Source organism: Peromyscus eremicus, chromosome 19, assembly GCF_949786415.1.
Source record: "Peromyscus eremicus chromosome 19, PerEre_H2_v1, whole genome shotgun sequence".
Taxonomy (NCBI): domain Eukaryota; kingdom Metazoa; phylum Chordata; class Mammalia; order Rodentia; family Cricetidae; genus Peromyscus; species Peromyscus eremicus.
In genome coordinates, this window is record NC_081435.1 from 68510538 (window position 1) to 68519918 (window position 9381).

Genomic DNA, 9381 nt, shown 5'->3' on the forward strand with positions numbered 1-9381 from the left:
ACTTGCCTGTCACGTTGGCTGAGTCTCAGAGGAGAACCAAGTATGACTTTCCTCGGACATCATGCTGGAACTCATACTGCTGCTGTGCAAGGAGGAGGATGTCTTGTGGCCCTAGAGCTCCTTCTTCTGCCTCCTCAAGTCAGCTGGGGCTGCAGGACCCCCATTCTCAGAAGACAGTACTTGCCTGAGCTTCTGCAGAAGTACCACTCTGTTCTTTCTGGGCTAGTGACTTGGCCAGACGGTCATGTCCTACACTCTGCTTCTCCCGGCTACAGTGTGCTAATAGGCGGAGTGTCTTGGAGAATCGACTCCACCATGTTCACATGGTCCTTCCTTCTAACAGGGTTCTCATTAGATCTTCCTGCGGGTACCAATCACTGTACTGTGAGATTGGACCCTGGGAAGGTGTTTTAATAACAGAAAAAGAGCATATTCTGCTGAAAATGTACCTACCGAGATAATGCAATTTCATCTCTAAAAAGAGCCTTATTCAGAAATCGTCAGTGATATGATACAGCTAATTAAGGCATGCATGGTGTTAGCAGTTTCATTAGAGGGGATAATATTGCACAAGAAAAATAAGAAATCATTATGATGGATGTCCCAACATTACATTACATGTTAATGAAGTGTAAATGATCTAATTATTTTTGAAAGAACACAGATTCGATTAAACTGTCGGAATTAAATTGGAAAGGACAGTCTATTGTACTTTTTATGTACAGACAAGTTAGCGTTAATTAGGCACAATCTACAGGAACAAATGAGGCACGACCCTCGGTGAGCAATCATGGATCCTTTGCTCAAGGCAGGTTTCATAAAGAATTATATTAGGGAAAAATTGTAAGTCAATTAGATACAGTGCTGTAACAGTGGGAGGGAAGATGAGGAGAAGGAGGGAACCATGGGTTCCCGCCCCTTGTATTTTGACTGGTTTATGGCGGAGTGATCTTGTGGATGGGCTCCACATTAGTTTCATAAATCCCTATTCCACTGGTCAAAGGTGATTGATGTTCATTATACATTCTGGAATCTGCTCCAGGGGCAGCAACTTTGGTTGGTGGTATACCCAGAGGAGGAGGTGTCTGCGATGTCCCAGCCAGGCTCCGATCTCCGGTTGCCTGAGGTCCCTGTTAAGATGCCAGCAGACACTTCTTTTTCCACAACAGGACTGGCTTGGCTGAGTCACTCCCTGGAATCGACCTTTACCTGTTTCAAGTTGGTGGGCAGGGGAGGTGAGTGAAGAAGCCACGTCAAGGCAAGAGGCCAGCTGTACCACCTCCAAGACAAACCCATTGAAAGTAATTTAAACATTTTAGCATTTTTGGCTAGGGAGATGGTGTAGCCAATAAAGCTTTTGCCTCGTAGTTGTGAAGACCTGAGTTCAGATCCCCAGCACTCAGATAAGAGGCCAGGTGTGGTGGTGTGCATCTATAATCGTCCCAGAGCTGAGGAGGTGGAGACAGGAGGACCTCTGAAGCTCATTGGCTAGCCAAAATTGGGGAGCTTCTGGTTCATTGAGAGAATCTGTCTCAAAACACAAGCTAGAGCGGGAGTGAGGAAGATGCCTCTCCTTGATTGCTGGCTTTCACACGAGCATGTTCACATGTGCATATGCACCCACAAACACATGTACACACATATGAACATTACATGCATGCCCATAACTGACAGAGTTTTGGGGGCATTCTGCTTGCAGCTTCGCCTCTATCCTGCTTTTCAGGTTCAGGGAATCAGATTCTGAAGGAGAGGATTAAGCTGGTGAAGTCTGGAAGAGCTAGAGTGTTGTGGTAACTTGGACCCAGTATGTCCACAGAAAGATTCTCAGGTGTGTTTATTACAACTCCAGTGGTGTTCTCGGGTGGCCTGACTCTGTCACAGGACCAGTGCTCACAGCTCACTCAACCCCTGATCAGTCATCATTTCAAATCTCTGCATGAGGACCTCTGCTTCCACCATGAAGTGGTAACATGATAAAACCACTCTTGTTTAATTAAGTGATTGAACCTCACTAACACCCTCTGTGCAAAAAAATGTGCTTAAGGACTCCAGATAAGTTAGAAGATGGATGTTTATCAATAAGCCTTTATATATTGTAATAGTTATTGCTGAGGAATGATTAACTTGCCCTGTTCATTAAAAATAGCACATAGTTGGCACTATATTCCATGAATATATTTATTTCATACAAGGTCAATCACGTACTGTCTCCTCCCCCTCTCTTCCTCAGGAGAGTCCACTGGGGGCAGAACAGGAAGGGGGGCATGGGCTTTTGGTGTGTAGGAACAAGAATATTTCCTTTTACACTCAGCTTCAAAACTTTAGGGTAATTATTAATAATTAGAATTTAGAGAAAAGCCCATACCAAGTGAGTTATTCAGTGTAATTTGCAGTTAACAATGGCTTTCTTTAGGAAACCTCGGGTGTCAGAACAAGGAGTCATATGGCCTTTTTGTTTTAATTTCTGGCAGCCGAAAGGATCAAGACTTAGGAAAGCCATACAGAAGGGACCACACGCTTGAGAATTACCAGAAATTAAGAAAGCACACACATCAACAACAACAAAAAGCAATTTGTAAAATGCATGGAATTTGGGTTTAAAATATATTTGGATTCTGCTCAAACGGAACTCTCACAAAAGGTGCTCACAGCAAGCTGGACTTTTTGTTTTTTATTTTTTATTTTTTTGTATATACTAACAGTACTCCAGGCTGAAAATATTGAGAAAAAGTTTACACACTTGTGAGGACCTTCAGTTTCTAGGAGCACAGATGACCCCTGGGCATTAAGTGATGAACAGCAGAGACCTGATGCTGATAGAAGGCATCCAGTAATGACCAGGGAACAGATATGAGTGCCGATCATGGACTGCCCACAGGCCCACAGGCATGCTGAGCATGGACAAAGGTTCTGACCACAGATGCAAGTGCTGAGCACAGACACTAGTGTTGATCATGGATGCCAGGTACTGACAATGGATGCAAGTGCTGAGTATGGACAAGGTGCTGATAGTGGGCATGAGTGCTATTCACAGGTGCAGGTGGTGAGCCTGGACACAGGTGCAGACCACAGGTGCAAGTGCTGAGCATGGGCACAGGTGCTGATAATGGGCATGAATGCTATTCATGGGCACAGGTGCTGGTGATGAGCAGGGGTGCTGACTACAGATGCAAGTGCTGATCATGGGCATGGGTGCTAACCATGGGTGCAAGGTGCCTGCACTGATCTATGAGGGACTCTTCCAAACTGGAGTCTGAGCACTCTGGCTTTGGTATCAGGTATCCCTGGGCATCTTGTCCCAGTAAGCCTGGGTAGGTCCAGGCTAGTGCTGTGTATGAAAACTGAGAACACCCACAGAGCCTACCCCATGGCTCTGAAAAGACCAAGGATAATGCTCAGAAAGCCTCTTGGCTCTTCATCACTTCTCTGGTGACTTGATTTTACCAACTAAAGTGACAGTTGTCAGGTGAAGCATCCCAGTGCTCTCCATATATCTCTGTTTGCAGTCAGGATGACACTGGCGTGAGGCTGACAGTCTTCACAGTGGAGAAGGTGCCACGATACACCACAGCTGTGGATTTAGATGCAGAGCAGGCAAAGTCACTGGTCTATGAGGGACTGAGAATTTCTGCTAGCAGGACAGCATGGCCAACCAAGACAGCTTTCTGTTGGTGCTAGAAAGATGGTTCAGCAGTTAAGAATATTTGCTTCTCTTGCAGAGGACTAAAATTAGGTTTCCAGCACCCATATGGTAGCTACAGACACAGACAGGATAAGATGTAACCATGTGTAAGCCCATTTTAAGAAATCAAACATCCATTTCTGACCTTTGTAGGCACAAGGCATGCAGATAGGGCACATACATACATGCCAGGGCAACATTCACACATAACAATTTCCAAAAAAAAAAAAGAAAAAAAAATCTTTTCATTAGTACAGCAGGAGGCATCATGGACCATCATGCACCAGGCTCTGGGGTTTGGAGAAAATTTTACAAGGAGGGTAAAGATGAACATAGAGGATAGAGGGTCGATTGAGATGGGGCCTAGGACATTGCTGGAGCCAGGGACTTTACTGAGTGCAAGGCTTTGATGAATGGGTTTGAAAAGAGTGTTTCAATGGGTGTTAGAGATGTCCTATCAAAGAAAAGGACAGAGACAGCAAAGCCTGTGGCCAGGCCAGGTGTGGTGAACTATTACTTTAACTAGGCAAAGATGTGGTTACCTTTGTTTCTGCTGTGGAATATTACTTTAACTGTGTAAAGGTGTGTTACATTTGTTTATGCTGCATTTGTAATATAGGATAAACACAACTACTAACCTCAAATATTTTACATTGGTATGGACTTTGGTATATTGATAAAATTGAAAGTTATTTTTGTTATACTGAATGTATGTTTCTACCCTTAGGGTATTGTGCTTATGCAGCTCATTTAAAAATGTTATATATAATTAAGTAATGCAGGTTAGTTGTTAGTCATTTATAATAAACTTACAGTCATATTAGGTATGTTTTCAAGATTAAGCAGATATATTTAGATAGATAGATGGTTTTCCATCACTTCAAAGACCTACAGAAAATGGCATTTAAGATACTTAATAACCTATGGCTTTTTATAACAGTGAGACACATCTTTTCCTGGCAGCACCAATTTGCTTCAGAGAAGATGATGAACATTGAAGAAACTCCATATGGAGTTTGCTTTCAATATGGCAAAGCTTTCCACTAGGCCAAGAAACCACTCTTGCCTTGACTGCTGACAGTATGTTGTATAAACTGGACAAGCAGGACACAAAGGAAAAAGACTATTGAACTTTGCCAAGATAAGGTGGGACAGTCCTTCAAAATTCCTGCTTCATAGAGAAGTCTGCCAAATATCTAAGCCTGTAGGCTGAAGATGGATGCCCCAATGTTGCATCTTGGGTGACGGTCTGGGCAGCCATATGTCTCTATCATTTCTATAGTTTTGGAAGTGGCTTGCACCACACTTACTGTTTACTCAGATAATAGTATATTCTTCTGAGGTCTTTGATGGAGTTGAAGACTAGATACTTATAGTTACAGTTTCTTTTAGTTATGGTAGAAGATTAATTAGTTACAAATCTTTGGACTCACCAAGATAGGATAAATAATGGAGTATTTTCTCTGCATTTGCCAAATACAAAGGGCTGGATATTGTGAATGTAATTCTTACCTGATAATTATCCATATTATAGATAGTCTTACTATGTTAAATTTAAAACCTTTTCTTATTTAAATAAAAAGGGGGAAATGTTGTAGAATATTACTTTAACTATGTGAAGGTGTGATACATTTGTTGATGCTGCATTTGTTTAATTATGTAAAGATGTGTTGCTGTTTCACCTTGCCTGCTAAGGCACCTGATTGGTCTAATAAAAAGCTGAATGGACAATAGCTAGGCAGGAGAGGGATATGTGGGGCTGGCAGGCAGAGAGAATAAATAGGAGGAGAAGTCTAGGCTTGAAAAGAGATAAGAAGGAGAAGAGAATGAGAGACAAAAAGAGAGAGACACCCAGGATCAGCCAGCTAGATGGAGTAGGACATACACAAGGAAAGAAAGGTAAAAATTCCTGAGGCAAAATGTAGATGAAGAGAAACAGATTAAATTATAAGAGCTAGCAAGAAACAAGCATAAGTTAAGGCTGAGCATTCATAACTAATATTAAGTCTTTGTGTCATGATTTGGGAGCTGATTGGTGACCCAAAAGAAAGCCTGGTAAAGCCAGGATTAAGATGTGTGAAAGCCAAGAGTGGCTAGGGCTGGGGGCCTGATCTGTGTGCAGCTGGTGCACTCTTCTGTACCGTGAGTTCACGTGCATACCCTCACACTTAAACAGTGTCCTCTTCCTTATAGATGCCTGGTAAGAGATGTCAGCCACATACTTCCTCATGTTCTCTGTGAATTGTACTTAGCAAACAAAATTCCTTGCCAAGGAATGTTTGTGAAGTATTAGAATGTTGGAAATCACGTCTAACAATCTCCACTTTCTGAGAGGAGTAGTTAAAGATGATGGCCAGTGATGGGTGATGGGGTGTCTTGCCATGACAAGCTTTGCTGGTCTAGAGAGCAACATTTTCTCTACCTGTTTTATAAATGTAATTTATTTTGCTTTGAGATTCTGAGAAATAGCTTTTGAAAGCCCTTGAAAATGGCTACCACATTGGCAAAAATCATGCAATATAAATAAATGTGTGCGCCAGGATATATAACCTGTGCAGTAAAATGTAAAATATAGTATTTTGCCAGCAGCTAATAATGCATTAACAACCACTCTTGTGTTCCTCCCAGTCGAATCATAGGATAATCAATTTCAGGTAATATTTATTAGGCTCACATCCTATATATCAAAGACTCAACTAGGTTTTGCAAATTTCTCACAGTGGAGACAAATATAATATTCCCATTCAAAGTACTCAAAATGGTAAAAAGCTTCTGTTTAGCTGAGTTTCAAAGGCAGTGGGTGTGTTTGGGATAAGAAACCTATCACTGCATTTCTACCTTGGGCTCTATTTGCTCCATTTACAGGGATCCAGGCCCTTTATTCCAAACAGCACCAAATCGAGCGGTGCTGTAGCTGAGGGCTCAGAAGAACATGGCTAATGTCAGTGTTATTAACATGGTCACTCAGAGACTAATTGCAGAACACAGTTAGGGGGGCAGACACATTGTGCACTAATGCTACATAACGGAAGATTAGTCATGGCAAAAAAAGAGAGAGAAAAATCTGTGACTGCCAAGCATCACAACCCAGTTGCCAGAGGGCTCCACAGGGGAAGGAGGCTTGCCAGCCCAAGATGGCTTACCAGAGGATCGCAAGTTGGTGGCCACAGCTTGTCCCAGCACATAGACATACTTCGCCCTTCTTTTCAATTGATCTTTTCAGTTGGATCTCAAGACATGCTGGTTGTGATCTGATGCAATTGTGGCCGTTGGGAGCCTTGACTTCAAGCACTTGCCTGAAACTTACTAGCTGGCTGGTGTCACATGGGGAAAATGGACCACCTTGACCAAGTCCCAAACGAGCCAGTGAGCTGTCTTCTGAGCATGTGGTGGTGCCAGAAATGCAAAAACTCTGTCCCCAAAGCCCAGGGTGAGGGGCATGAGCTGGTTGGGCTCTCTTCCACACAGTGCTACCAGGCCTTGATGTGTGAGCTGGGTAGTTCCTCCAGGGTGTGTGTGTGGATGTGTGCCACTGGGTGGGAACAGCCCAGGGCCCAGAAGGTGTGAATGGTTAGAATCAAGTTCACCTCTTCCCGGTCCAGAGGGTGGCTGAAGGAATGATGGTGGACTTTCAAGAAGGAATTTTGCCTCTGGCTGGTTCAATAACATGCAGATACGTGCTGAGCTGAGAACTTGCATGATAAAGGCCTATGAGGGATTCTGCCCTTGTATTCTGTCATCATCCCCTAAAGTCTCTCACTGCAGTTGAGAATGTGGAGGAGGCCAAGCATGAAGATGGTGAGCCTCAGCTCACCACAGAGACATCCAGACCCTCCTGTTGGTTCCTGACCTCTTTCCCCAGTGCGTTCAAGCAGGGCTCTGAAGCCCACCCCTCATAATTCAGCTCACAGGTCGGCCTTCAATGCCTTTTCTGTATCTTGCTAGGTAGCCTTTCCCCTCACCTCTGCTTCCCTCCTACTCCAAATTCTGATTCTCTCCCCTCCAATCATTTCATCGGGATGAAAGTGGTGAAGAGCAGGACAGGGTCAAGCAGCTGCTGTAGACGTCGTCACTCTTGTTCTGACGTCTGGTCGTGACTGCTTCAAATGGAGATGCGCTGGAGATTCCAGACCCCTTGATGATGATGGCACAGGGGTGGTCTTTATGGCATTTCCTGTTGCTATGACAAAACAACAATAACAACAACAACAAAAAGTCTATAGGAGGATAGTTCATTTTAGTTCACAGCTCAGAAGGAGTGCAGTCTGTGGAGGTTTGAATAAGAATGGCCCCCATAGACTCAGGCGTTTGAATGGTTGGTCCATAGAGAGTGGCACTATTAGGAGGTGTGGCCTTACTGGAGGAAGTGTGTCATGGTGGGAGCGGGCTTGAGGTCTCCTGTGCTCAAGCTATGCCCAGTGTATAGTAGTCTTCTGCTGCCTGCAGATCAAGATGTGGAACTCTCAGCTCCTTCTCCAGCACCAGGTCTGCCAGCACACAGCCATGCCACCTGCCATGACAGCAATGGACTAAACTTCTGAAACTGTAAGCCAGTCCCAGTTAAAAAATGTTTTCCTTTATAAGAGTTGCCGTGGCCATGGCATCTCTTCAAAGCAATAGAAACGCTAACTAAGACGCAGTCCACTGTGCTGGGTGGAGGAAGGCATGGTGGAGAAAGCAGCTTGGCCTATGATGGCCACCTAGAAGCAAAGAAACTGGAATGTTACCATCAGTCCGCTTTCTCCTTTCTCTTCTTTCATTCAGTCTGATACCGCGGCCTATGAAAGTTTTGCTGTGAAAACAAATACCAGAGTTAAAGTGAGTATTCAAGCGTTAGGTTCAAGGGTCTGTTAGGTAAGATGGCTCAGTGATTAAGAGCAGCTCAGGAGACCCAGGTTGAATTCCCAGCACCCACACCAGGCAGCTCACAGTCACCTGTAACTCCAGTTTCTTCACGAATATACTATACATAAACTCTCTCTCTCCCTTCCCCCCCACACAAATAAATAAATAAACTTTAAAATAAATTGAAAGTTTATGGTTAAAATGACAAGGCTGGGAATACTAGGGGTAAGGAATAAAGGTGCTGACAGCTGGCTATGATTAGCCAAGCAGAGGAGAGGATGGGCTCTGGAGAGAGGAAGGAAGTCAGTCTGCTCTGGCTGGCTCTCATGACACTCCCTGTGAGGAAGCACAAGGCACTGGTCCCTTCACTCATTTGGGCATCTAATGCTTCTAATCGGAACACACTGAACTGTGAGTAAGGAGGACTTCTGACAGAGCGCCTCCCATTCCCAGAGAGAAGGTCACTCACTCCACGTTGCTCCACAGACAAGGAGTTAGATATGAGCTGATCAGGGAAATCTGCAGCTACCCCTTGATCTACTGATAGACAGAATGCCTCTTTGTAGCTAGACATCTTCACCGCTGAAGTTAGGTCATTCTCCTTCTATCAGAAATGAATACACCAGAGGATTTGTCCACACGTATGTACAAGCAACAGGTCTGCATCCTCAGAAGACTGCTCATCATTACAGTGTCACTTATGTTGTGTTTTTGACAATCCTTTCCTTTTGTGGAGGTCACAGGAGAAAATAGCCTAAAAGAAAGATTTGGTTTACCATTATTTGGGATAAAAAGGTTACCTTACCTCATGAATATGTAACGCATCTCATACATATTCATAAAACGTCTCTAAA